At 39.5% G+C, this 27,547-nt stretch overlaps 1 protein-coding gene and 1 long non-coding RNA gene across 2 annotated transcripts in view; one reads left to right on the top strand and one right to left on the bottom strand.

Annotated features, from left to right (window-relative positions):
* The window catches only part of LOC105145995 (growth factor receptor-bound protein 14), a 322,967-nt gene that overhangs the window by 217,899 nt on the left and 77,521 nt on the right, over window positions 1-27,547 (top strand). The window lies entirely within an intron of this gene.
* LOC147910954 (uncharacterized) lies at window positions 5,248-26,199 on the bottom strand. The gene is made up of 2 exons (XR_015546360.1): window positions 22,166-26,199; window positions 5,248-19,503 (listed from the first exon to the last, which is right to left on the bottom strand). It is a non-coding gene; the product is annotated as an uncharacterized LOC147910954 (long non-coding RNA).

The raw sequence follows: 27,547 nt of genomic DNA, 5'->3' as shown, positions 1-27,547 counted from the left end.
TAAGTATAATTCTTGTCCGATTTACAATCAAATTAAAAAAATTGTCAAAGGGCTCAATAAAATTAAATAATAATATGAAAGAGGAAATAGATTAAGAATCTTTTTGAATTTTTTGTTTCAGATAATTCGTGCATCTTAAATCATCGTAACAACAAACAGGTATTTCTTTTACGTGTCCATATAAATTCATTAATAAATACCAAGCAAATCATTGATAATGAAAAAATTTTAAAACTCAAATATCAAAGAATAAATGTAACAAGTTTCAAATTTATGGCTGTTACATTTATAAAAAAGGAATTTCTAAAAAGTGATTATAAAATGATGCTAAAAGCGAGAATACCCTCTTAATATATTAATTGCTTGTTTAATTCGGTCATAATAATTTATTATTGTTGATTACTTTCACGAGCTTGATTTACTAATATTATTTTACTAATGTTATTTTACAAATTCCATTAGTTCTGTTATTATTTCTGTATACATATAAATTAAATCATTTTTAGTTTATTATTCTTTCTCTGCGTTATATATCGTATTATTATTATATTACATTATGACACTAAATATTTTATATGATTAAATTAAAGTCCATATCATTAAATATTATCGGACAAAAACCGTGAGATGAGCATCCTTTGCAGATTCACAAATATGAACGTCACAATATGAAATGCGAAAGTGTTTTTACGAACATACTGTGTATCGGAATATTGAAAACATAACATTAGCATCGCGGAAAATTCATCTAACGAGAACGACACTCGCACCGGAGGTGGTGAAAACGAAATCACGTACAAGACGACTCACGCGCGTATCGAACCCTTTTCAAAATCGACGAAAGTTCTCTCTCGAAGTCACCCGCTTCGCGGTCGTCAACGGCAGCCGCGTCCCTAGCAAGTCGGAAATTTCTTTGGCAGGCACGTAGGAAATATCGTCCAACTCTTAGGGAGAAGTCGGCGACGGAAACTTTCCGGCAATGTTTTCCGATTTGACGTATGGTGAGCGTAATGCATCGTTCACGGATGTTTTATTTTCGGATAAAATTGGTCCTGTATTCTCTTCAACCCCTCACCCCCCCCCCTCTTTCTCTCTCTCTCTCTGACTTATATTTATGTTCCACTATGACTTGTAAGACTTCCATTATTATATTACAACTGAACTTTGCGCATGCTATTAGTTATTGTGTTTCTCAATTTTTATCTTTGTCTACATTTTTATATTTTGTATCTTTATTATTGGAATTTTATTTTATGTATTTAATTCCGATTTCTTTTATTCTGTTATTCAATCATGTATTGCTTTTTAGCGCTTGAGGGAATCTAATTCTAGAGCACTTAATAAATAATGATATCTCTCTCTCTTTTCTTTCTTTTTTCTTTCTCTTCTTTTTCTTCTTTTCTAGGTATCAATCTTTATCAAGGAGTTAATTATGCAACTTTTTCCCTCGAATGGAAACGTAAAAAGTGTATAATTTTTTGTATGTATATATATTTTGTATTTATATATAATACATACATAAAAATTTTCACTGTTTACGTTTCCACGTTAAGAAATAAGTTACATGATTAATTCCCAAATCGAGACATGTGGCCTAATGTTAAATTTTATAATGTTCTATATTCTTAATGTTAAATTTTATATTGTATTTTTCTTAACGATTTGTTTACCGTACCACCACATTTATTGCTACGGATTGATTGCAAGCGATCAAAATTCTCCAGAGGGAGGTTTCAGTTTTGAAAACGCTAACTATGGCGAAATCGTCGAGCCAGTCGATGTCAAATGCGCGACGGAAGTCGGCGTAACAAGAGCACGAGCAAACGATTTATAATCTGTCGATAAATCGTGCTCCGCGCGCGTTTCATTAACGCGCCGCCTGTTCCCAGAGCCAGGCATTCGGCCAATATTCTGCGTACAATATTTCGAACTGTCCATCGGTTGGTCGCAATCGCGGTTACTACGAAGCGCTCATTATTTCCGACAATGAAATCCCATAGAATCGACTCCTCTCGTTACTCGTCCTGGTTAACTGACGCTAATTACGATTCCGGGAACCATTAGCCGCCATTGTTCCCTCTCGCGCAATGGATGTGCGATACCGCGGCCATTCGTGTGTGTTTATGGATAATCAATCCTGCCGTCTTCCATTAGCTTCGACCAACCGACCGTCCTCTCTTTCGCCTCTCTCTCTTTTTCTTTTCCTACATTTCGGGAAACGGTGAAATCCGGTGAAATACGTGCAGTTATTCTACCGTAGAAACATCATGTGACAAAATGCCGGGTCTCTCCACCCCAGAACTCTCCAGTGTGTGGATTTCCACAATTAAATTCGCGACCGTTTTCGATAGTTCGAAATTGAATTGTGCCGAGGAATCGAGGAATCGAGGAATCGAGGAATCGCATCCCACGAGCACGATTCGCATTTTCCGGACGAGCGCATCTTACATCATCCGCGTGCGACTGATATCCAAGTACCGATACCCTTTAAGATTCGATTGGCGAGAGCCGAATGGGTATCGATTTCGCAACCGCGAAAAGATGGGTATTTACGCGGCGCCGATATTTCCACGGAAATGCAGTCTACTTTAGGGGCGATTCGAGGGCGATGAAGATAGAATCCGATCGAATAGAAAGTGCAGATCCGTAGCTGTAGCTTGTTGCTAAGGAGAGCAGGAGGAAGCGGTGTCGCCGCCCGTTCGGTAGTGGAGGACACGACGTCTGTGCGCGGCCCGGAGTGGCGCGAAAGGGGGTGGCTGACGGCAGGGGGTGAACCACCAGCGTTCTCTCTGAGCCTCGCTCTCAGTTGGTTCAGTGGGACATATCGATCCAGCGGGGAGAACCCCGTGGTGCAAGGAGGGGTGGCAGGGAGGAAGGGTCGACTAACCCAACCATCCAAACCACCCAGCCGACGAACCATCCAGAGCAAGCATGCGTGGTTTCCCTCTCCCCGCAGGTTCCACCCCCCGCTGTCTCTTTACCGCCAACATGCCGTTCACCCCCTGGTGCCTCTCGAGGAGGAGGGTGAGAGGTAGAGAGGAACGGGGGAAGAGCTGGTCGGGCCTCCCCTTTCTACCAGCGGCTATATCCTGGACAAAGAGCTATCGTGCTCTTCGGCGAGAAAAAGACGGAGAATAAGCTCCGCGAACAAAGAAACCACACTTTTTTGTCCATTTCAATTAAATCCTCATCGATATACTCTTAGCGGCGGAAGTGTTTCCACGATACGGTTGTACGGGAGGTACTGTTGTTCCAGGACAACCGTATCCCTCAGGTCTGTCGAATTCGATTTGAAATTCTTGTCTTGCATCAACGCGATCCGCATTAATCTGCGAGCGTATTGTCCTTATGGATTAACGATATCGTTTCCGCAATGGTGTCTTTGAATTAATATAGCTATTCCTTACGGCACTTGCACGTGAGAAACATTAAGATCTCATCGCGAATCTGACCGTTTCATCGCTTCATTGAAGAAATGCAGCTCAAACGTGTCCAGCGTTCAGCGTTGAACACGAATACACGTTACAATAATACGGTAAACGACGCTTCGCGGTCAGGAATTTTATTTTCTTCAATGAGAATGGTCTGAGAAAAAAAAACAGGTAGAGAATGAGCACGCAGGCACGAATGGTATCGATTTGCGAGTTGCTAAGATATCAAGGTTTCGCGGCGCGGCGTGGCGCGTATCTCGACGTTGGGTTTCTCTCCTTTAGCGAGATCAGCGAGACCGCTATAGTGTCTTGGCGCGCGACGGCTCTTCCTCGTCTGTGTGATTTATAGCAACCTCCGTGATCACGATAGTTACGGCGATGGTAGTGGTAATGGTGGGTGGTGGGTCGGCGGTATTCGCGTTCGTGCCCGGTGCCGATGGAACGCATACACGGTGTTCCCGGATCTCCGCATTTTCCCTTCTCTTGGATATTTCTCAATCCACTATCCGATATCTTTATTCGATATTTTGTCTAAAAATGTATACTATAATATAGAAAAGTAACTAACTACATATAATCTTACTTTTATTCGGCATAATACTGATGAATCTATAATAATATAAAACTCTTCCAAGCCAACCTTAAGTCCCGAAACATAATAACTGTAGTAAGCTTTAAGTCGTAAGATATTGATCAATCACGGTCGAATATGAAAAGAATAATCGACTATGATTGATTGATTTTTTACGGTTTAAGATTTACTACATCTATTGTGTATTCGGGATTAACTCTATGCCAGTAATGGGGATTTTTGGAGGCATAATTGATTTTTGTATTGCGAATTTTAGGATAAACTGGTGGATAAAATGTGAGGTTCAATATTTTTTATATCCGATTTTTATAATAGTAAAACTCATTGCTTTCACAAGTGTACAAGAATTTTTTTCAGATTTTTACAATGAGGAACATGCATTGAAGCTGAAAGAGTTAGGTTGCAAAATTACATGTTGCCGACGGAGGATTAAAAATGCATACGTGATGAGAAAATTATACGTGATGTGTAGGCTGATTCCCGTTCTATAAGTATATCAAAAGGTTTAACGATGGGAGAAGTTGAATTTTTTATAGCGAGAACTTTTATCGAACTGATGGTATCTTCTCTAACATTTGCTTTTCAACCTTTATAATCGATACTTGAATTAAAAATTTTATTGGAATAAATTCTAACTAAAAGTAAACGAAGGATAAAGCATTCGTTATTTGCTTGCGAAAATCCGAGTCACGAAAATATATTCAAATTTTTAATCGCTTAAAACTTGAAGACATAGCAAGATTTTGAAGAAAAGAATCTACTCATTGTCAGAATTAATGAAAGAAATCATATTAAAAAACCATCAAGGACACCCTATAGAAAGTACAAAGGAAAGTCGACTATACGGCCGATGCTTATGCACACGTCTTCGCTAACCACGATCCACCATCGCGTCTCGTCGTAATTCTTAATAAAGCTTTATGACCCCCGTAGAGATGTAAATTACTTGTCGCCGCGACTCGATTAATAATAGCGTAATGTTACCGCAGTCGTAAAGGGTTGCGGGACCTTTGCCATGCGTTTCGCATTTGCATTTGCCGCGCGCATGGACGATCGATTGAAAAATAAAAAGTCCAGAAGAGAGGAATACGTTTGTTGCGATATATGTAATAACGAATGAAAATAATTGCTGTCTGTGCTGTATAAGCAACTTCGAAGAGTTATCGGAATATAGAAATTAAATGTACACATATTTAAAATATGTATGTGATATGAAATATATAATTTTCTTTTTTTTTTATGGAATATATCTTCTCTTCTTATAAAGATATTTATTTCTTTCAAATAAAATTCAATGCGATATTCAGTAGCAAAATATCTTATACTATACTTGGAAAAATTTATTCGTTTTATTGTCGATTCAATTATATCTATTTGTTTCGCAGATTACAATTGACGTCACTACTGCTATATTAGTCATGAAATTTGCTGTTGCAGTTATAATCTGATACGGGACGACCTGCAAACATGCTCGTTATACTACGATAGATTAGCACGCATACATATATGTATAGTCACAACGCAAATGAGTGCGATTTATTATTCCACATAATGCAATGGCGTCATCAGAAAATATATGAAAATAGCGCTTATTTATTTTCCATCTTTCGCGGACTTATTACATGAATACTTTATTGCAAGGACAAGAAAAACTAGCGACTTTTATTGCCGTTCCTTTCTCATATCGCTAATAAGTATAAAGTTGAATCATTAATGAAAAGAAAATCTAGTAAATAAAACGAATATTTAAATATACATAATATAATAAATATTATTTCCTTCTTTGTAATAAACGTAGATAATGATTAATTCTGAAGAGAGAGAAAGAAATATGAAGAATTGGAAAGAAAACAGATTCGATGTTGCATATGTATAGAAATTTATGCTCAATGCGTTAAAAAAAAGGAAAAAGGTTTTCCGAATTGGCAAAGAAATGAAGAATACATACAAACAAATGAAAGAGTTTGTACGTACGTAGGTATATGTACATATTGGGTTTTTCACCGGAAATGAGAAATTTTACGACTTCCTGTGTTGAGACAGTGGACATTTATAGTTACGTGACGTAATCTCGCAGCAATAAACGCAAAAAGGATCGCGCGGTATTACCGATGAGCAAAACTCGATCAGTTGAAACTCCCTCTCTTTCTCTTTTCATTCTTTCTTTTTTTTTATTACTGAGAACTGTCTGAAGGATATTGCGTCGCCTTTCTAGCTCGATAATGTCAGACGCCTTTTACAATGGCGGTTTATAGCGCGGGTTAATAGAATGAGTTTCCTCGGTATATCAAATTTTAGTTAACTTGTTATGCGAATTCTCTGTAAATACTCACGAATTAACGACCGATAGCTTTTTTGTAATAAAATTCGAAGAGACACGTTTCAATTATATGATATCATAATATTACAATTTAATCGTTCAGAACAAAACCGGAGAAAGTTCATAATTCAAATAGACGCAGTTTTTATTTAAAGAGAACAGATTGTGATATACAAGTTGTAAAGATTAAAAATTCTTCGTTTAAAGATACGTAATAATGTGTTACACATTACATATTTTTCTTCAAGGAACAACCATGAATAAGCAATTAGATCAGAAAAGGAGATTCATTGCTTCTTGTAAAGTGTGTCGTGTTCGTGTCGCGATCGCGCGAGCGAAAGAGTGTTGAAAAGAGACTAAGAATGACAGCGAGAACTTGGAAATATCCCGGGCCTCTTTAAATAACGCACTTCCTTCCTTGCGTGTCACTGGGTTACCGTGTTTTCCCCACAAAACCGACGGAAGAAAAAGTTTCCGTCGTGAATCTCCGCCACCCACTTCTCTTTTCCTTCTCTTTCTTTCGCTTCCTCCTCGGGAACTCACCGTACGTTCTTCGAGCCTACAGCAGGTTCACCCATCGTTCGTATGTCGACGCAGAGATGGAGTATGAATCGTCGGAGGGAGGGAAAAGGGGTGGAGAACGTAGGGGTTAAGAAACGCCGAGGAGAAATCATAGGAGAACGAAGTCGTCGAACTGGGAGAAAGAATTATATTGCACCTAAATCATACACGACGTCAGCGCAAGGTCGTTTTATTTCACCGGTATGTTTTACGAGGTTGGGAGAAGGGTGAGATCTTCCCTCGTCGCGGATACATCTTCTCTGCTTGCTCCTTCTGTTCTCTTTTTTCCTTCTACTCGCGAGACTTAGCAAGAGCGCCTTTCTCCGGCGAGTCAATACGGAAAATATAAGGAAAATCCATACCCAGGCCAGAGAGGAGCGACGCAGGTTTTTCCTTCCAACGTCAGAGTCGTCGCCGTTGCCATCATCGTCGTCGCCGTCGAAACGATCCTTTGATAAAGCAACGATGCATGCAGATGGCTTGTAGGGAAGAAACGGGCTCAGTAAAAACGGTAACAATAGCCCGGGTGTGAGGTAACGTGAGGGGTGTGGGTGGGAAAAAATGGGATGAAAGGGATCTCTCTGAAGGTGGAACCAAGAAAAAGAGTTTGCGGAAAGGAAGATATTCTCGTAAAAGCGCTGCAATTTCAATTCAGCTAATTTAATTCAATGTTTACTTTTCTCATTTTATTTTTATCTGCCTTTTTATTTGAACTCATTTTCAACGGTTTGTATTTCACGATTCAGGATAAAATCCTATATATAAGTTTATATGCCATGTATATACTTATGTATGTGTGTGTGTGTGTGTGTGTGTGTGTGTGTGTGTGTGTGTGTGTGTGTGTGTGTGTATAATATATATATATATATATACAATACATAATTTATAAATAAGATTTATTTTAGTATCAGTTTTGGTTTCAAATCTTTCGCAAATATTCCCTGTGCTTACGAAATTCTTCAGCACTGGATAGGTTGCACTATACAAGGCTCTCTCTCGTTTTTAAACGCACCATAATGAAACCTCCTCTAAATTGCACGTTAGACTACAACGCGGCGTCATTTAATCATCTATTCTTAGAGAGGACGAGTCGAAAATGACTCCTGGTCCGTCTCAGACCGCTCGTCATTCTTTCGGACACGGTACAATCTTCTTCCCATTCTTCTCCGTGGCTACAAAGTAGCGTTGTTCCCAAGCAAGCTCAGATTTAACTGAGGTCCTCTTTGCCTTCCTTTCCTGCCCCTCGTGTGACTCTTCTTTCCTTTTTCTCTCGGAGATGCGCTGCTCGTAAAATTTTTAAAAGCATCCTTCGGCAACTTTGTCTCTCGCTGAACCGCACCTCTACCTCCTGTTTCCTCTCGCTTCTCTTTCTATTCTATTTCATTGCCTGGGACGACGCGATCATCGGCGGGGCCAACACCAGACGTCCGAGGAAAATCACGATAATCCCCCCCGGTCGTTTGTAAAATTTGGCGCGCTCGTAAAACCGAGAGAGACGATAGTTACATACACAGGAGTAGAGACAGAAGGGGAGATGTTATGAGTGGCTTGAAGAAGGGAGGATGATCCCTTTCCGAAATGCTCCCGCAGTGCTCTGGTCGTAAAATCGTCCCAAGCCGTAGGGACTTTGCCTTTCCTAAGAACATATCCAGAGCGTTTCCGAGTATCGATTCCGGGGCAGCAAGATCCAGGCCCGGCATTACAGGCAGCCAGTCCGAGCTAATTGCTAAGCCAAGCTTACGCAAATCGTTGGTATGATTGGCTCTTTTTACAGTTTTAACTGGCCCTGTCGAAAATTAAGAAATACCTATCTGTTTTCTGGAATCTGTAATAAAAAACTGTTTTATTGACTTCTTTTACGAAGAGTTGTTGTTGCTTTTACTGTAAAAAATTTACCCAATTATATAGTTAGCTCTATATATATATATATATAAGCAGCGTTCGAGTGATGAGTTTTAATTCTGCGAAATAGATCGAGAAAACGAAATTGATACAATCCTGAGGATTTCTTTTCTTCATCTCCGCAGATCGTAACGTTTTTATATTCTTCCGTGCCACCATTTCTGGCTTTCATTCTTTCTTTTCATTTTTCTTACATTTGTGAATTTTTATGCTTGTAAAATTTTGCATTACTTAGTCTCATGCCGAATAATCCAAGCTTTAGAATTCACTTAAAATCGAGATGCAAACATCGTGGATTTGTCGTGATTAATGGAAAAATTTCTTTTCATCCATTTATTCACCGAGATTCGAAGCAAATCTCGAGGATTTCTGTCGTTTTCCGGATGGGACGCAGCGACGTAACGGAGTCGATACCGTTTAAACGTGTCCCTGTATTTTGAATTTTACGAGCGTCACAAAAACATCCTTGCGTCCGTCCGGCCGCGAAAAAGCAGCCTTGCAAAATCAGGAGTGGGTAGACCGACAACTTTCGTCTTGAGCCCTTATATTCGCAATTTTCTGCGGAGAAATGGCGAAACTTTGGTGCTCGCCGAGTTCTCTACGGCTTGGTCGTTCGTTGTTCTCGCGAAGCCTCCCCGAGCTTGTAGATCTAAAACTCGATTCAGTTACGAGAATAGTCTTAAATTATGAGAATAACGTTGTCATGCTACAAGTAATAAACGTATCTTTATAATCTAAAGCATAATAATTTTATGTCGTAAAATTTTTACTTGTAAAAATATTTTATTACTTCTACATTTGTTTTACGAAATATGTACACGTAATTCTTTGTTTGGCTTAGTTTAGACTAACATTGAAAAGTCAACTCGCTGCCTATTCTCATGAGAGTAAAAGGATTATTCAGCAGAAGATAAAACATTCTGCTGGTTTACGAACATCGTATCTTGTCGTCTGAAAATAATTTGACTGGATTTACATGGGAAGAATGTAATCGTTCATTTTTATGCGAATCACTGCCATGTTTTAAGATAATTCGGATTCACATGAGTCTACTCGCAACACAACACAGAATTTTATGATTCTCCATATTTTACGTACTTCGTATCTCACATAAAGAATTCTCATTATGCACTTTTAAAACATTTTTTAAAATTATAATGTACTTGTACATGAGCTGTTTAAGAAAATCAACGTTTTAAAAATACGTTTAGGAACGATGATTTTAATTCAGCTTAAACTAATTAAAGCAACGAACATACTATGTATTTGTCGACAAAAAGATTTTGTCAAAATGTATAGATTTTTACGAGGTCGACAAGACGACGCGAATTTGGCGAATTGAATCCCATGTGACAAGGTCGTAAAGTGAAAAAAGCGAAGGTCACTTCTTCGCGAGAAAGAAATTTTGCATTCTTATGCGCACCGCGTTCGCAGATATGTGGTGCTGCGTGAGAAACCGACTTCTGCGATCCATGACTATTTCAAGAAGAACGATCCTTTTCTTTCTCTCTCTTGCTCTTTTTTATCTCTTGTCTCTGTGTAACGTCGGTAGGCGTGTATCGCATTTACGATGCTGCTCCTCTGGGGCCGGAAAGCCGCGACATCACCGAGATTGATCCCCAAGCGCGCACATTCGTAACAGAGTGCACCGACTTTATAACGTTTTCATTTTCTTCTTGCCTCCGCGCATATCTGACAGCTTAGGCGAACAACCGGAAATTATGTTACAAATTTATTAGATAGCGTGGCGTCATTTCAATATTTTATAATTGTATGATCGAGGATGCATATTTACATATCTTTTCTCATATTTTAATAAATTTTTCATCAGAGATAAATTATTTTATACAAAAAAAACAGAGAATATATATAGATTACATATAGATAGAATAAACCTATATTTTTTGTATATAATTATTAGGTGTTGGAATTAATTCGTAGCGTTTTTTAATGAAAGAATGTTATTTATTTCACATGAGCATTAAAAAATACATTAATGAAAGTACTTCCCATCACTTGTAAAACGCTACGAATTAATTCCAACACCTAATACAAATAATTACAAATTATTAGCAATAAATAAATATTTAATATGGACGAGTGAGAGAAAAATTCTACGTAGTAATTCATGAATTAAAAATTAGATTATACACTGAAAAAGAATATTCTAAATTTAAATAAATATTTATTTTAATAATGCCAACCAAACATTTACTTACAGTAAATAAATGTTTCTTAATAAAAAGAAATGATTGTTAAATCAAATTATTTTTTGTACTAAATGAATATATCTGTAGTATATTGAACAAATATTTAATTGCCTTATTCAAATAAATGATTTATTACAAATTTTTTTCAGTCTATTTTTGTTCCTTCTTACATAAATTAACAAGATGTTTGGACGTTTCAGTTCAATTTAAGCCATCCAAGCGATCCAAGATTAAAAAAATATAATTATAAACGCAATGCCGCATAAAATATTTACTTGTTTAAATATTTTTAAAGTCCAATTAATTTTTATTATTTTATTGTACAAATTATAGTATTAATTACTTTCATTAAGACATCAAGGACATAAAGGAACAGGAGAAAAATTATTCCATTATTGAAATTAATAATTTTAAACTTTATTTTCTAACGTACAACTGAGAGGAAGTTTCACATACTTTTGTTAAGAGTTAATGAAAACTGTGAGATGAAATGCCGCGGTGTCGAGCGGTCCAATCGAGATACTTAATGAAATCTCGACGTTTCTCGTTAGAGAAACGAATAGTCTTTGAAGAACGTCGTCGTCGAGGCGACGACGATATTCGGGTTGACCTCGTTTCGTGACGGCAAAGATTTTAGCGGTGAGACATTCCCGCTCTCGCTCTCGCTCTCGCTTGTGCCATTTGTCCAACAGCAGGCTATTTTCGGGGGTTTTAGTCGGGCACCCGGTTTCTATCCCGGTTTCTGGCCCTTATGTCATTCGCCCGAAGCAATGAAACACACGCGAGCGTCGTCTCGGCCACTCGAGTGAAATCAATTTTCACCCTGACCATTAAATCCCCGTATCGCCTCGTTTGCAAAAATCTCCGCGAAACGAAGAAACGAATCCGCGAAAGAGATATAAGAGCGGGAGTAAAGACAACAGAAGGAAGAAAGAGGGGGGAATATTTCAGTGTGTACTTTGCATTATTCGCCGAGTCGCTCGTTAAAATGGTGGCGCCGCCACGGAAGAAAATTGACTCTAAGTAAAGGAACCTCGCTCTTTCCACGATAGAAACGTTCTCCATGAGAATATTACCTCCGATTAAAATAATGCCATGGGACATCCGACCTCTTTTTCGGTGAATTAATTTTACATAACGTCCCGATTGTGTCTCTTTAACGCGAACACCCTGCTTCACAGTTACTCGGTAATTTTTATTTTACCATTTTGATATTATCGCTTAAATGATTGCGTCACGGAAGAGCCATTTTGTGTTCATGGTTATTTAACAAAATCACTGCAATGTGTACGATAAGTTTAATTCGAAGTTGGCAAACAACTGCGAATATAAATTTTCCCGCGATTTTATCGATTATCCGCGACTGCAACGACATGTCTGTCCTTTGTCTCGAGGATAAGGATGCTATTCCTTCAGCTTTAAGAAGCTCTCAAAGGAACAAAGGTTATTGTTTGCTGCACAAAATTCGACCACGTGCCGAGGCCTCTTGGGGGAATACATCCTTCTTAGAGTAGTGGTGGTGGTGATGAGTAGTAGTACTGTTGAACTCTTGCGTTTCCCTTTTCCTTTGTTCAGGAAGTTACACTGTCGCTTTTCGTTGTCGTCGACCGCATTGGGATCATTAATCGAATGTGGATGACATACCGATCGCATCCCCAAGTGAGCCGTGACGTTTTCCCTACATAGGGTCATATTTTTCTTTTTTTTTTTTCTTCTCTTCAATCAGTCCTTCGTAAAAAAAGATGACGTGTTTTGTGAGCATTTCTCAGGTGTTCCGATTCGCATCGATAAATGGAATAGAATCGTGGCGCTTTCGTGGATTTGGGTCAAGCGACTGATAAGAAATGGATTAGACGTCAAATAAGTAGATACGACTCGTGATGATTCATCACTGTTAATGAGTCATTTAGTTATCACGAAGAACCTGTCTCATGACTAATCTTAAATGCCGTAAGTGAATCGTAGAGACGCGCACAATACTGAACACTTTAACATTTGCGACGTTTATCTTCGAAAATTTCCATAAACGTTGAAAACAAAGACATCTAAAAATAAATACAAAAATTGTAGCCGTGTAAAGATAGGATTAAAGTTTTCATTAGCGGTTTCTTTGTTCTGTTCTCTTGAAATTTAATTAAATCTCTCTTCCTACGAATTTTTGCAATGTACAATTTGTGTAACATTTTGTGTACGTTATATAAGTTTCTTTCTTGTTGGATTTCAAGAAATTTTTACTAATCTCAGCTATTCGAGAAGTTTTAGAGAAAAGTCTCGTTGGTGGTCGTCTCTCCAAGGAATGGAAATCTCATCGAAATGGAATAATTTCGGGAGAGGTGCTGGGAAAGGCAAAGGAGTAGAGGCGAAGACAGGGATGAAATATCCGTGGCAGGATACAAGTCCTTTGTGTGGCACTGTGGCGCACGCGGCCTTTCGTCCTCTTTGTCCTAGAGGCACGCTTCTCTCCAATCGATACGAAGACCGCCTTGTTTTAATGCGAATCCCCATCGTCGGTCTCCACCCTTCGTGTTTCCACCGCAACCCTCGCGTTCCCCATTTACTACTTTACTCTTGTATGTACCCCGATGGAGATATTGGGCTGCGCGGATATTTGGACAGTCGCTACTGCTGACGCCTTTTGAAAAATCGATGTTTCATCAATCAAGCGATATTTTATTCGCGCGCACCGTCGAGGCGATTTTTCCAACTCGGCGTTTCGTACGCCCGATCGACCCCCGGACGACCGGAAACCGGCGACCGATCGCACTAACGACTTCAGCAATCAATAGCACAATGACGAATAGATAAGAGTAGTACAGGATTACCATATTTGACGGAAAAAAAAAGGATGAGAACATATTTCATTTAAACTTTTTCGTTGAGAATTGACTAGTTTCGTATTAGAAGAATGACAATTCATTTTTTCTTTAGTCATCAAAATGTATATTACAGACAATGGAAAATTCCTCTGGAAAAACTGGGAAATTTGTAGAAAAGAGGAAAATGGAGGAAGAACTTTTTTAATAAAATCAGGAAACAGAAACATGAAAGCTAATGAGACCGAGCAAGATTGCTTTTTTTAAATTCAGAGGATTTTATGTGCGGAAAGCGCAATAAACAACAGAGCATGCACACCATATGCACTTTTCAGTTACATCTCCAACGATTCGCACTGATTGCGCTCTCCGCTTTAAAACTCGCGTTCACATAAATCCTATCCGCTCTCTATCTCTCTTTTCATCTCTCTTTGTCTCTCTTTAAAGTTCCCTTTGTTCCGCGTGTTTAGCATCGATCGCTCGAAGCCACCTCCGCTTTCGCTAGCTCTTATTCGCGTTATGCCAAAATTCTGGCAAACGTTTCTGGCTTTCGTCAGAAAATCTTATGGATTTTCCTCTCTTCTCTCTCTCTCTCTTTCTCTTTTCATCAATATAATTTTTGAGAGTTATCCAAATCCATAATTTCTCAATCTACCAATCTCCTGCATTCGAGGCGTAGATGCGAGAGTACACGAGATCTCCTCGTGAGAGCAGCATATCGGAGGCAATGAACTTCAATTACATAATACGTAAACCGAAAGCGGGAGCAATCTATGGCTCAAGTTTGCTTCTTTGTTTCGCGTTCTAAATGCGACCCAGAGACCCTCTAATAAGAGTCTAGACATGAGCCGCAGTTTTGTATGCAGAGTAATACTTTTAATAAAAATCGGCGAGTGAAAAAGATATACATTTTTACTATTTCTTTCTCTTTCTCATTCTGTTCAATTTTTTTTTATCTATTTCTCTCTCTCTCAGGAGTTGTTAATGTTAGAACTGTGGCTGTGCCATTTTTGATCCATTTAATTTGGATTTTCGCGTGGAACTTTAGATTTTTGTAATTTTTCATAAATAATCATAATTAATTATAAGTAACTTTACTTTTATGTTGATAACTTTTCCTCGTAAAAATCCAGGTTTATCTTGAACCTTTGGTTAAAGAAATACGATCGATACGCGAACGCTCACTCGCGTTCGCGCAACACAAATTATATTTTCTTTTGTTCACGAATTGGATAATTAACGGAGGTTCCTTCTTGTATGACGGTATCGTCATTGCCGTTGCAATAGCGGCTCCCTATATTGACGTCATTGCATATCGATATTTGCACATGTATTACATGTACATGCCGACAATAGTGTAAATATTCGCGGGAGCAAAGAGCACTTGGAACGAATGCCGGTTCTCGTTTCGCTGTTAGCCATCGCGGCCTTGCCGTCATATGAAACAATAACGTATCATCGACGGAATTGAGGGGGCCGCAAGAAAAGAAGCTGTGATGCGATACGAAGTGTGAAGCAGTCTGTGTGTATCATTCATCAGCGTTACGCATCGCTTGACCTGAGGCCAAGAGTTGACTTTGACTTTTCGGATATTCAGATAAATACGAGATACTTGACTGATCATTGGAAAACGGCCAAAGAGATTTATAGAAGAAAGAGAAATACGTTGCGGTATTAAAACTTTTTTACGGAAAAGAGGAAAGAAAGAAAGAAAGAAGCCAATGCGAACCGATAGATATTGATGCGCAAACGATTCATATTTTGTAATGTAATGAACGCATATATCGAGTTTTCTGTTCTCTTTGATTGGAAATCAAAGCAAATCTTAATTTCGCTTTTATTGAAATTATTATATGCTGAAGTAAGATACATTGAGAATATAACAAATGTAAAGAATATTCTTCACTTTGATTAATATCGATTAACAAAATACTTTGCAACTATGAAATTTCGTTCTTATACAGTTGTATAAGTTTTGTGAAATACGTCGAAACTTAAAACGATCTCGATGTCATTATGTACAGTTCGCGAGTAGGAAGGCCGAACATCCTTTGTTCGTCGCGTGATCGTAGTCACACTTTATTTCTTATCCTTATTCACGCTATCGATTATTCTAGTTCCAAGGTATCGACGTTTTCCGTTCTAAAAAAAGAAATCCGGGAAATGCAGATTGCGCTATCGATGAATGAATCCGAAGCATGATGTCGCGTATTAGATTCGTGCGTCGGTCGCAAACAGGACGATCTGGGTTATCGCTTTCACCCCGGAGGTCATTATTTTCCGGTAATGTCGCCTCGAATTCCAGATGAGTTTGGCCTTTTACCGAGCGTCGTGCGCCGCGGTAAAAGCGCTATTTAAGAGGCGCGTAATAAAATGTGCATTAACGTTCTCGCGGTCCTGGCACGTAGCCGCGCGGCGTGCATTTTGCGTTCCTTCCTTCGTCCTTCCTTACTTCACCTTCGCCTCCTTCAGTCTGTCTGCCCTTCCACCTTTGCCGAGAGACAGTGGCAATTTAGAATTTCATAACGAGAGAAAAAGAGTTTAAAAAGCGTTTAATATCTTGCGCGGCTGACTTGGCCGCAAAAAAAGGGAGAAAAGGAAGGAAAAGGGATAGGGGAAGGAAAGGGTGAGAAGAGGAGAGGAAAAACAAAAAATTCGAGATGAAGACAGGAAGAACGACTATTATCGCTTTCGGAGACAATGAGAGCGAGTAATGGAGGAAAAGAAGTGCTCCAGCGTCGCGTTCCTTGACATAATTCTACGATCAAGATATCGGTAACGATACGGTAATTGCTCGGCATGGTATTACCTTGTGTCTCCCTTCTACTAATTTTGCATTCGCAGTCGGAAGACATTAAATGCTATGAAGTGATTTCTTGTAATACCGAGTAAACGCACACGATCGGCGATCGATCCTTGATTTGTTTAGTTTTACACTAGTCACTGTCTGATGTAATAATTGAATGTAACGCGTAGTGTAAACTAATGTTTCGATCGTTCGATACGGCGTGAAATAATACTTAATCGTTGTTGTGTAATCACATCACAACTACACGCAACAATTATGTAGCTTTCGTGTTATTTAACGTTTGCATGATTTGCATTTAATATCTAGGCTTTGTTATAAGCACACGATAATAAGTTTCGATAATTTTTTTTTATTTTAATTCTTGATACATTTCGGATTAATAGCGTGAGAGAATTCTTTCGTGAGGAGAATAAAAATTCTTATCGGAGTATATCATCGATAAGTTGATTGCTGACGAGATAATCTTGCAGGGAGTTCTCTCTCAAGTACTTTTTGATCTTAATGAAATTGAAAATCTTATCGATGTAGCTTAGCTTATGTGTTCTCTTATAATACTATTTTATCGCTTTATTGCTGAAGAGACGTTCATTCCACAAGCAAGGCAGGAATTTCGATTTTTTGCTCAATCCTTTATGAATATTCACTTAACGAGCTTAATTAAATTATTTTTAGAATACGATTATGCACATAGTTGAACGCGTGAATGATAATTAAATTTATTCATGAAAAAAGATTACGCGATGTAACTCTTATTAAATCCAGCAAACAGAATATTTTTGTATATCAAACAATATTTATTTAAACGAAAATTAAATTAAATTAAGCTCTTTAAATTTGAATCAATAGATCATTAATATCAGCTCCGAGTAATATCCTATGGAGTAATCAGTGAAATTCAATAAAAAAAAAGGAAGTTTGAGTATTATAATTCAAATACCAATATTTGCACAGGTTTCAATACAGGGTGTACACTAATTGTAAGTACGTTAAAAGATGTTAAGGGGTGATTCCTCACACAAATTCGAAACGAAAACTTAATATATATGTCCGAAAACAGCTTAATTTTAGATACAGGATGGCAAAAAATTTCTTTGTTTCCCATTTCAAAAACCATTTAAGTTATTTTGATAAAAAACATATACAAAGTTTCATCAAAATAATTTGAGTGATTTTCGAATTTAGAAAAAACAAAATTTTTCCTTCAATCTTCACATCTTTGACACTAAGCTGTTTCGATCATATGAAGTTTTCGTCTTGAATTTGTGTGAGGAATCGCTCTTTAAAATCTTTTAGCGTACTTTATATACACCCTGTATATTGAATGTAAACTAAAGCAAGGTTTGGAATCCTACATTTCATTGATTTTTTAATTGAATTTCACCGTAAATTTACTGTTTATCCAGTGGCTTCCTGATATCAGTGATTATTATCCACTGTTTCAGATTTAGAGAGTACAAAAGAACTCTTTATAAAATTTAAACTTTTCGGTTTTTCGTAATTACCTTCAAATTTTGGGTCACATTATGATTTTAAACTTATCCCTGTAGTTTCGTTGAATTTAGGGTGTAAAACGCCATGATGTGACGCGAGTAGCGTGACGGTGAAGGGTTAAGCGGTTGCGGCGACCGAAGAAACTCCCCGGGTACGAACGTACGCTTCCGGCTGCTCCTTTCCGGGCTTTCTAGTCGCGTAGGAGTGGAATTACTCTGTTCGCGCGCGCGCGCGTACACGGGGTTGGCAGGGTGCCTCACCCTAACGCGATTAACGCCAATTTGCGCCGTGCGTTGGACACGGAGAAAGCGAGAGAGTGAATGACAAAAGGAAGGCAACAAAAGAGGAGAAAAAAGAAGAAGGAAAATGCGCCATCGAGATATTTTTCACTTTCTCCTTTGTCCTCCTTTTTTCCTCCCCCCTTCCTTCTTCCGCCATTTTTGTTCCGTCAAATAATGCGAAGCATTTTTCGAATTCTTCAAACATTTATTGGATGTTTGCAGTTTCAAATATTCAAGGTATTCAAATATCTCTAATCGGAGAAGTTTCGTATTCAATCTTGTTACAGAATTATTCGGACGATATGACCGTTCGAATATTTCCAATCCTTCAAACTCGGCGGTTGTTGCGTCTCGCACATTGAATGAACGAATGGATATCCATCCGGGTTTAGTGAAGAAACTGTTACTGCACTCCTCTCTCTCCGATCTCCGGTTCTCGCCACTTTCCAGAGCGCCGTTGTGAATATTCATGAATCGCGCGCGCCTGTCGCCGTAGTCATCCTCCCGGTCGTCACGAGACGTCCCGTCGCACGGAAATTCGTAAGGGAACATCCGGGGCGGCCGCGAAGCTCGGGCACAAGGGGATGGAATTTCTATCGAGTTTTCGAAACGAGGGTGGGCTCGCGAAAGCGGAAACTTTTTGGCAGGGATTGAAACCCATGTTAATCCCGATGACGCCAGCGAAAATGTGTCTCATGCCAATCGTCGCCATGAATCGTGAAACGAACGCGAGAATTCTACGCAAATGTATCTCGTGCCTCAATGTAGACGAGTCTCATTGCCATGCGAATCGTGAATGGATGGATTATATATATTTTTTTTTCGCACACATTGCCTGCCATCGAATCTTCGATTTTAATCCCCGTGCTGTTTAAACGGCAGATTCGCGAGAAGTCCGGCTTTACGTCGCTTGTCTTGCGAAACATGAGTTGTAGATCCTTTTGCGTGGTGACACTCGCTATTCGCAGTACGAAGAAGGGTACTCGAAGGCAAGTCCAGCTGTTGTTTCGTCAGCGATTGCGTCAGCGCACTTGGGAGCGTAAGAGTCTCTTGAAGAGGTCATTGAATTTCGTGTTCTTTTGCGAGAACCGGCCTGAAACGGCAACGAAATATCTGGCTACAAGAATGCGTGTACTCAACGTCTTCAAATATTCATACGCAAAGACGGAATATATATACTTATTCTAATACATATCTATTGTGATTTATTAAAATCACTTGGTTCAAGTGTTCAAGATGTCCTCCATCGACAACTGGGATCTTTAAAAGCATCATTGATATTATAAATTTTGGTAAATAAATTTAAATTTATGAAAAATAAATAAAATGCAATTCGGTTTTTACTGAAAAAATATACTAAATTTTAATAAATCTTTTTTTTAAATAGTTCCTACTAAATATTTACTAAATATTGTATAAAGATATATTTATTTGGTATAAGAACCATTAATTTCATTTGACTAGCATTTTTTTTTATTGAATAAATATTTACTTTGTAGATAAATGTTTAGTTGACATTATTCATATAAAATTAAAATTTAGTATTTTTTTTTGTAACTGGTGGTAAAAACTTGTTAAAATTTTGAAAAGTGTGTCAGATTTTTTCAGATTTTTATATGATCCGGAACGATAAAAAAATTTGTTGTATTTCTCGAAGATCCTTATTGAGGAAGAGTTAAAATTCGTACCGACGAAAGTTGAATCGATTAGATAATGTTTAGATACTACAAGAATTTTCTTAATATTGTACAAAATATTGTACAATATAATCAAGATGAATATTATGCGGACGTGATGATGGCAGTTTCGAAATTATAAATCAAAACGTATACGAGAGAGAGAGAGAGAGAGAGAACTACGAGCCGTAATATTCCATGCTCGTGGTTCGCAATTATCGGTAAACTATTACGCGATATGCACACGCGTGCGACGTATTACACGCGAAGGCGGAACGTGTTCGTGCAAGATGGTGCTTCGCGTTAAACCGAGACACACCGCTCGTTGAATCGATCCTGACAACACCTGCACACAATCTCTAGACACCGAAATTAGTCATCCCGCTTTTATAGGCCGAAAGCGTGTCGGGGCTTGAGAAAGCTCATAATCCTTGCGTCACTCGCGGCGTATCCGATATCGAGCCACCTTGTAAAACGAGACGCCCGTAAATTTAATGTTAGAGCGCTCTGGCTGAGGCTTACCTCATGTGCAACCTCAGTTTGCAACTGTAAACGCCTGTCATTCTTTCACGCGACTAGATTGACTTCAAGAAAATCAATCTCTTCATATCTTTCAGATTTTAAAGTTAATTTTTTAAAGTTAAATTCATTCGTATGCTTCCTTACATTACTTATTATCTCAATTGATATTTTATATATTAATTATGTATGAAATATTAATTTATTTCATTTTCTTCATTTGCTACACCATACACAACTAAAAAAACAATTTTCCCGAAAATAAGTTTGTATATTTTTAATCATTAAAATTTTGTAGTATTAATTTTTAAATGCAATTTTGATATTATAACTGACTATAAAGAAATAAAGTCTTTTGTTTTTTTTTAAGAGGAATAGAATAAATCGAGTATTTATTATTTACAACTATCTTAAGATGCTTAGGTTAGTATTAAATTATTAATATCTTTTTAGAGATATACTTATCAGCATTAAAAATTATTAAATCGTTCGTTAATTTAATATATGATATTACTACTCTGATTCTGTTCATGGTTGCATTTCAAGATTTTAGTGCGCGGTTTGCGAAGTTAAGTACGTATATACATTCACGCTATAAAATATTTAAACACTAAGAACCGAAAGTAGGCTTATTTTTGTTAATTCGTTTAAAGTACGTTCTTTTTTTATTCCTTTATATTTTCGCCTTTTACAATGTAATAAATGAGTGATGTATAATAATTTATTTAATTATTTCACATACAATATAACAACGAAACAATTTTTTTCTCTATTAATTTAGTTTGCTATACATTATAATGCTATCCTTTATTATCCTTCTGAAATGTGCTTAGTACATTTCCGGTATTTTGCGAGTTGCGGCGTGAGAGAATTCTCCATGGAATCTCATGGACGCGGATTCCGGATCCAGATGACTCCGGACTCACGCAGGAATTTCGTCATTGATGGTCGGTGGTGTCGGTTATTCGCTGCGGTTTGAGAGCCGGTCGTGTACACTCCCGCGTTTACGGTGCTTCGCGAAACCCCTCATGGGTTTGCGTCTCACGAAAAAAGGACCATCGCGTCATCGTCGGACTCTTTCGGTCGGATCGCGTGTCCGCGTTTCGCTCTGTTCCGTTTCCGGGGAGACAGTGTGACGACGCGCGACGCATCGCGTTATAATTTTTCCGTGCACGGTGTCGCTGCAGTTAAATGATAAAACCGCGGTTTCGCGGAAGCATCGCTTCGTGGAAGCGCACAGTTCGTGGAAGTTCGTCTGCTTCGAGTGACGAGGCAATTGCACCTGCCACGCGTTGCGTTGCGCAATCGCGACATGCATGTTTCTAACATAATAGTGCCTTCGTTCTCGTTCGTACGTTTGCAGCGAATATTTTAGAAACGCGCGGTTTTATTCACGAAGTTAGTCAACAAGCAACTTCTTTTTTTCGGTATAATAATTGTTTCAAAAATAGTATAGTAAACACGAAAATTCGCCAGCAGTGAGAGAAACTGACTACACAGCTCGATCGACTCACTCGACGGTCTTCAAACTAGAAACTTTAACGACGATAATAATTATACCTCGAAAATAAAAAATGTCTGATCCTAAATTTTCTTAGTCTCTTTCGCAATAACGCACGTGCCGTTCTGCGCTGCAATCAGGACGGGGCGTCACTGGGTCGCTCTTTCGAAACTCGTTCTCGCTCGACCTTGGCGCGCTCAGCTGTCCCGCAGTGATCTCGTACTCTCGCGCGAGAACTAGACTCGAGAGAGCGTAATCGGCAGTAGGAAGAGAAGCGTTGGGTGATGACGAGGGGTCGAGGGAGATGAGCGAGGAGGGGGGAGAAAAATGTCGACCCAGTTAGGACGTAGTGTAGAGTTCAAGCACACAATGCAAGCAGCCGATGCCCGATCTGTCCCCTTTAAGGGTCCGGACCGGTGGGACCAGCGTTCGTCTCCCTCCCCTTTCTAAAATTACAATCCTTTCGCCCCCAGAGAGGAGAGAAGGATAAAGGGGAGAGAGGGGTGGGGAGGGGGGGGGCGTAGCTGACCGCTCTTCGCTCTCCGTACGAACAATAGGGGGATTTATAGGGGGAGAACGCACCCCGCGCTATACAGACCCACATGCGCGCATGGAAAGAAACGACTTACTGTGCTCGGGGAATAGGCTCCCCCCGTGTTTGCAATAATCACCCTAACCCTCCTTTCCTGAACTTCACGATCGTTCACGCTACGAAGATCGCTTGTGGACCATTTCCACAACAATCGTTAAAGTTAACCGAGATTCGACCGATTGTTACGTGTATGTCTCGCTATCTTTTTTTTTAGGGGACGATACCGAACAATATTTACTTTTATTAGAGAGACGATGTAGCAGACAGAATAGAAAACAACCAACAATAAGAGCTTTCAGAAGGAAAAGTGTCAGCACAGGTCTCGAGATTTCACTTGGTGCGATTTGATTGACAGTGTAAAATGGGATAATTCATATTGTGATTCGTTAGGTGGTTCAAATTGAATCTGAAAGGTATAATCATCTCAATTCCTTTTTGTTACGGACACGACCAATCTTCGACTTGTGTTTCACTGGATATTGATGGAGATTCCATTAGCCTGTTGAAGATCAATAACTAGTATCGAAATTGAAACTTTTTTGTAATGCATTTTATTAAAAAAGTCATCAGATTTGGCTTTCCTGTTTGAGATATTTCTCCAAAGAAAATCGATTTAAAAAGCTATATCAAAAATTTTGAGCGGTTAGCCGGAGATTTTTTTCATCGGAGAGCTGACGATTTGGTTAAAAAGTTGGAGGCTCCAACCGAAAACTAGAGGGATGGCAACCGTAGTAATAATATAATATAATTTCTAAAAATCGGTAAAATCCAAGGACACATATGAGCAAATGTGAATCTTATTTCGGTTATCGATATAAATATAAGTTCACTTTTATATTATTTATTATAGCCATATAACATTCAATTTGTACAAATTGATATTCAGTATGAAAAAATTCATACAATCATGATTTAACCTGCGTGCCTATGTAATAAAATACAATAATTCTGATAGAGAGTGATTTTCTGACGTACTTTCGCAGCTATTGTCGAAATGGCATAAAATATTGCGACGTAAAACGACGTGACTTGTTACGAGTTATTCACTTGAATTACGGCTCTTTTTTTTTTTTCAAAGTCCTTTTGTAAAATCTACCGTTCGCGTCTATATCACTGTCGGCGCTTCGATTATTTGTGAGCCAATCGTCGCCGGGCGCGTCTGTATTTTCACGTCGCGATTAATTGAATCGGCATCCTCGCAATCTCAACGAAACTCGACTCGATATTAATTTCCAACACGGCCTCCGCTGTTACGCGCCCGTGTTTGTTCGCGCAGTTTCAATTTACGACCAGACAGCGCCGCACGACACCGGAAGAACATTGTCGCCCCTCGATGCCGAAAGTTTGCCGGTTCGCAGACACGAGTCGCCGCGCGATCTTTATCGCAAAACTTTGTTCTCCTCTTTCAGCTTTGTCTTCTTTCCTCGCGGCACGGCGGGAAGCCTTCTAATTCACATAGAATCATCGTCTCCCAGCGCGGCAGCGCATTTACGAGCCTCGACCTCTTATCCATGCTCCTACATCCCGTTTGCGTTTGTTAATATTATCGTATGATAAAGCTCCGTCTTTCCCGAGTCGAAAAAAATGTTGCAAGAAAAGTGTTGCTAAAAATCGCGATAGTTTAAAGTGATAATTTTCTTCGTAATTACATTCGTGTCGTCGACGAACGTAATGCGCGCGTCATCGTGACCATGCACATGTTTAACATGCACATTGATCTATCTCACTAATCATAAAATATATTAAGAAAATTACCGAGAAACTGATAATTAATATTCGCCGATAAGAAAGACGTAAAGGCTGACGAAATATGTCAGACGAAAAAATGGTAAAATTCTCACTTCGATAACGAAATACAGAAGTGCGAATACGTTGATTGATCACTTCAGCTTATCAGTCAGCGATATGCATCGAAATGCATCGAAATGAAATAATCAGATAAAAAGACGATATATCGTAATTATCACGACGTGATCAGCTAAGATGAACCGTCGACGATCGATCGCGAGGATCTGGTTTCAGATTCTCTATTGGTTGAACGAATGTTTTAAACAAATTTGAAAAATATCATATATGTATAAGTAAAAAACATTTTGTATTTGTTACAAATGGTCTGTCTACTCAAGTCTTTGTTAAAATTTTACGTTTAATTTTTAACAATTCGAGTGTTAATTTAACATAATATGATTAAGTTATTTAAATATTTTATGTCAAATTGATATTCGATATTTCTTAGTGTCAAAATAATACGATTCATGAATAAGTGAACAAATAATATTAAAATAATATGTTTTAAAACATAAATTCTAAGAATGAATGAATAAAATGTGCGTGTTAATTTAACATATCATAAATGTTAATTTGCTGAAAAATGCTTACATAGCTTGCTTACAGATTGTGTCAGTATTACATTTTTTGTGTAATTTTTTACATAACTTTTATGTTACTTTCTAACACATTTATCTTGGGTTAAATTAATACAAAAAAATTTAAGTGAATTGCTTGGGACTCGTCAAATGTGTTAAATTTAACACACATATTTTCCAACAGCATAATTGAACGAGAAAGATTAAATTCGGTAAAATGATGCCTAATAGTGCACAATAATATTTTTGTAAATTTTACAATTTCCGATTTAAGCAAACAACGCGCTTGTTTGTTGATCTTGAAACACAGTTCTACAAGTTGGAATATCACAAATTAAATTTAATACAATTTAATAATATCCCGATATTAATAAGCATCTGTAAAATTCTGTAAAGAATTAAAAAATTTACACTGTAATAAAAATGCGACGAAAATTAGCAAATAACTTGCGAAATAATTAAAAATCTTTTTTTCTTTCTGACCTACTGTTTGTAAAACGAATAATTGTGATAGTATCAATTGGAACGAAGTTTTTAGAATTTTGAAGATGTATTTTTTTCCATTTTTTTTTGTAATTTTCTTACTCTATACTTTTCGTTCATAGTGACAAGGAATTAAAGGCTCGTTCTTTGTTTCTCGTCGAGCGATTGAGCTTATCGCGAATATTTTCCGTTTCATCGTGGTAAAAATAAATTCTGACTAATGAGAGAAATCCATCCTACGTGCCGCGCTGCACGCCGATAAATTCCGTCAATCAGCAAGGTGACGAAACGGCAAAAAAGTGATACCAAATATGTCTCAGCGTTGCACCAGCGAGCGCGCAGCGCGACACGGGAAAGGCTCGCTGCTTCCTGCTTCGGTTTCCACCGTCAACGTCGCGTCGCCCGGTGCACGCATAATTTTCACGCGACTCGCGTCTTCCTCCCTTTGTTTTACAGCCGCCAAAGCCGTCCAACCGTCGGATCATCGAACCATCGTCATCGTCGTATAGTGGCCGATGTGCGGCGCGATTAGAAGAACACATTAGTCGCGCGCGCTGCGGTCGATGCAACGCGCTCACCGATCGCTCACACTCGCATGTGGGAAGACCTCATCCACGTCATCGAGCGACGGTAGCTGCCTGCCGCCGTTTTACAGCCACTCGACTCCGTTATACTCGATGCGGTTCGATTCGACTCGCTCGCTCGCTCGCTCGCGAGGATATTGCATGCGCGAGAAAGCGGCTGCTGCGGCAGGGCTTTCGCGGGCGCTTCCGGTTGAGCCCCGGAGAGTAAGAGGATAGAGGGCCGTGACTACCGTGAGTATAGAATATAGAGAGGAGAGGAAACCGGCGCGAGAGTAGTGCGCGCGGGTGACGGTACGGAGAGGAGAGAGTCGTCGCGAGAGAGGGAGGAAACGAAACGACACGGATAGGATGACGGTGGAGGCAAGGGCGCCGGGGACGGTATGGGGTACGGGTGAGAGAGGATCGCTGGATCGGTGATGAGGGGACCGGCGCGGCGGGAGGAGGATGCGGCGCGCAGCCAGCTGACTCGGGAAAGTTCGTGGACGACCGTCATCGAACCGAAGGAATGGAGGATAGCAGCACCGGCGCACGGCCGATGCAGTCGGCTGCCACCGGGGAGCCAGCTGACTGGCCGGCTCTCGGCCGTTTCCGCCGCGTTTCGGCTGTCGTCGGAGCTTTGTCCGCCGCTGTGCACGAGGGTACCGGCGAGCGACCAGCCGCTGTCAGTTGGCGCTGTGACACCGGAGGGAAGTAACGGTGCCGTTCCGAGGAACGACCTAGCACCGGAGAGAGAGAGAGAGAGAGAGAGAGGAACAGGATCAGAGAGGAAGGAAGGAAGAAGGCGGAGAGACGGATAGGGAAAGAGGAAAAAGAGACGATAGACGGGAAAAGGGAAAAGGGAAAAGAAAGCAGAGAGGAGAACGAGAGAGAGGGAGAGAGAGATGATCAAGAGTGTACAACCGGGAAATTAACGATCGACGGAAGAAACATCACGGAAACCGCCGTGTCCAGAAAACACCGCTCTTTATCTGAACATCGAACAATACCCTCCCTAAAGTCGCCGGTATTGAGGAATTTCGCCGGTGCCGTTTCCATACATTAGGTTAGGTCGAGGGAGACCCAGGTATATCCATCGAGGCGGAGCTCGACGCCCATTGCCGCCGCCGGTCTCGACAAACGCGCCGAACGGAATCGCGAATTGCGGAGGCAACGAGAGAGAATAAATGGAAGGAGGGAGCAATCGTCGAGAGTAAAGATAATGACGACTGTGATATAACGCCGTCGCGAGGAGGAGCAGCGCGTCGTGCTTACGTTTTCCGGGGTGCATTTGCGTCGTATATGCGTGCCCATACATTCGCTCGTGCGAATCGACGTGACGTCCCGAGGGGCCGACGAAGGGTAGTCCGTCAACGAAAGGAAACTCCGTGCGGAAAAGTGGAAAGCGGTCCACGGTACGTTGAACGTCGCCGGTTGAAG

This window comes from Acromyrmex echinatior, chromosome 1, assembly GCF_024713525.1.
Source record: "Acromyrmex echinatior isolate Ae372 chromosome 1, ASM2471352v2, whole genome shotgun sequence".
Classification (NCBI taxonomy): Eukaryota; Metazoa; Arthropoda; class Insecta; order Hymenoptera; family Formicidae; genus Acromyrmex; species Acromyrmex echinatior.
This window is presented reverse-complemented; position numbering and strand designations above follow the sequence as displayed.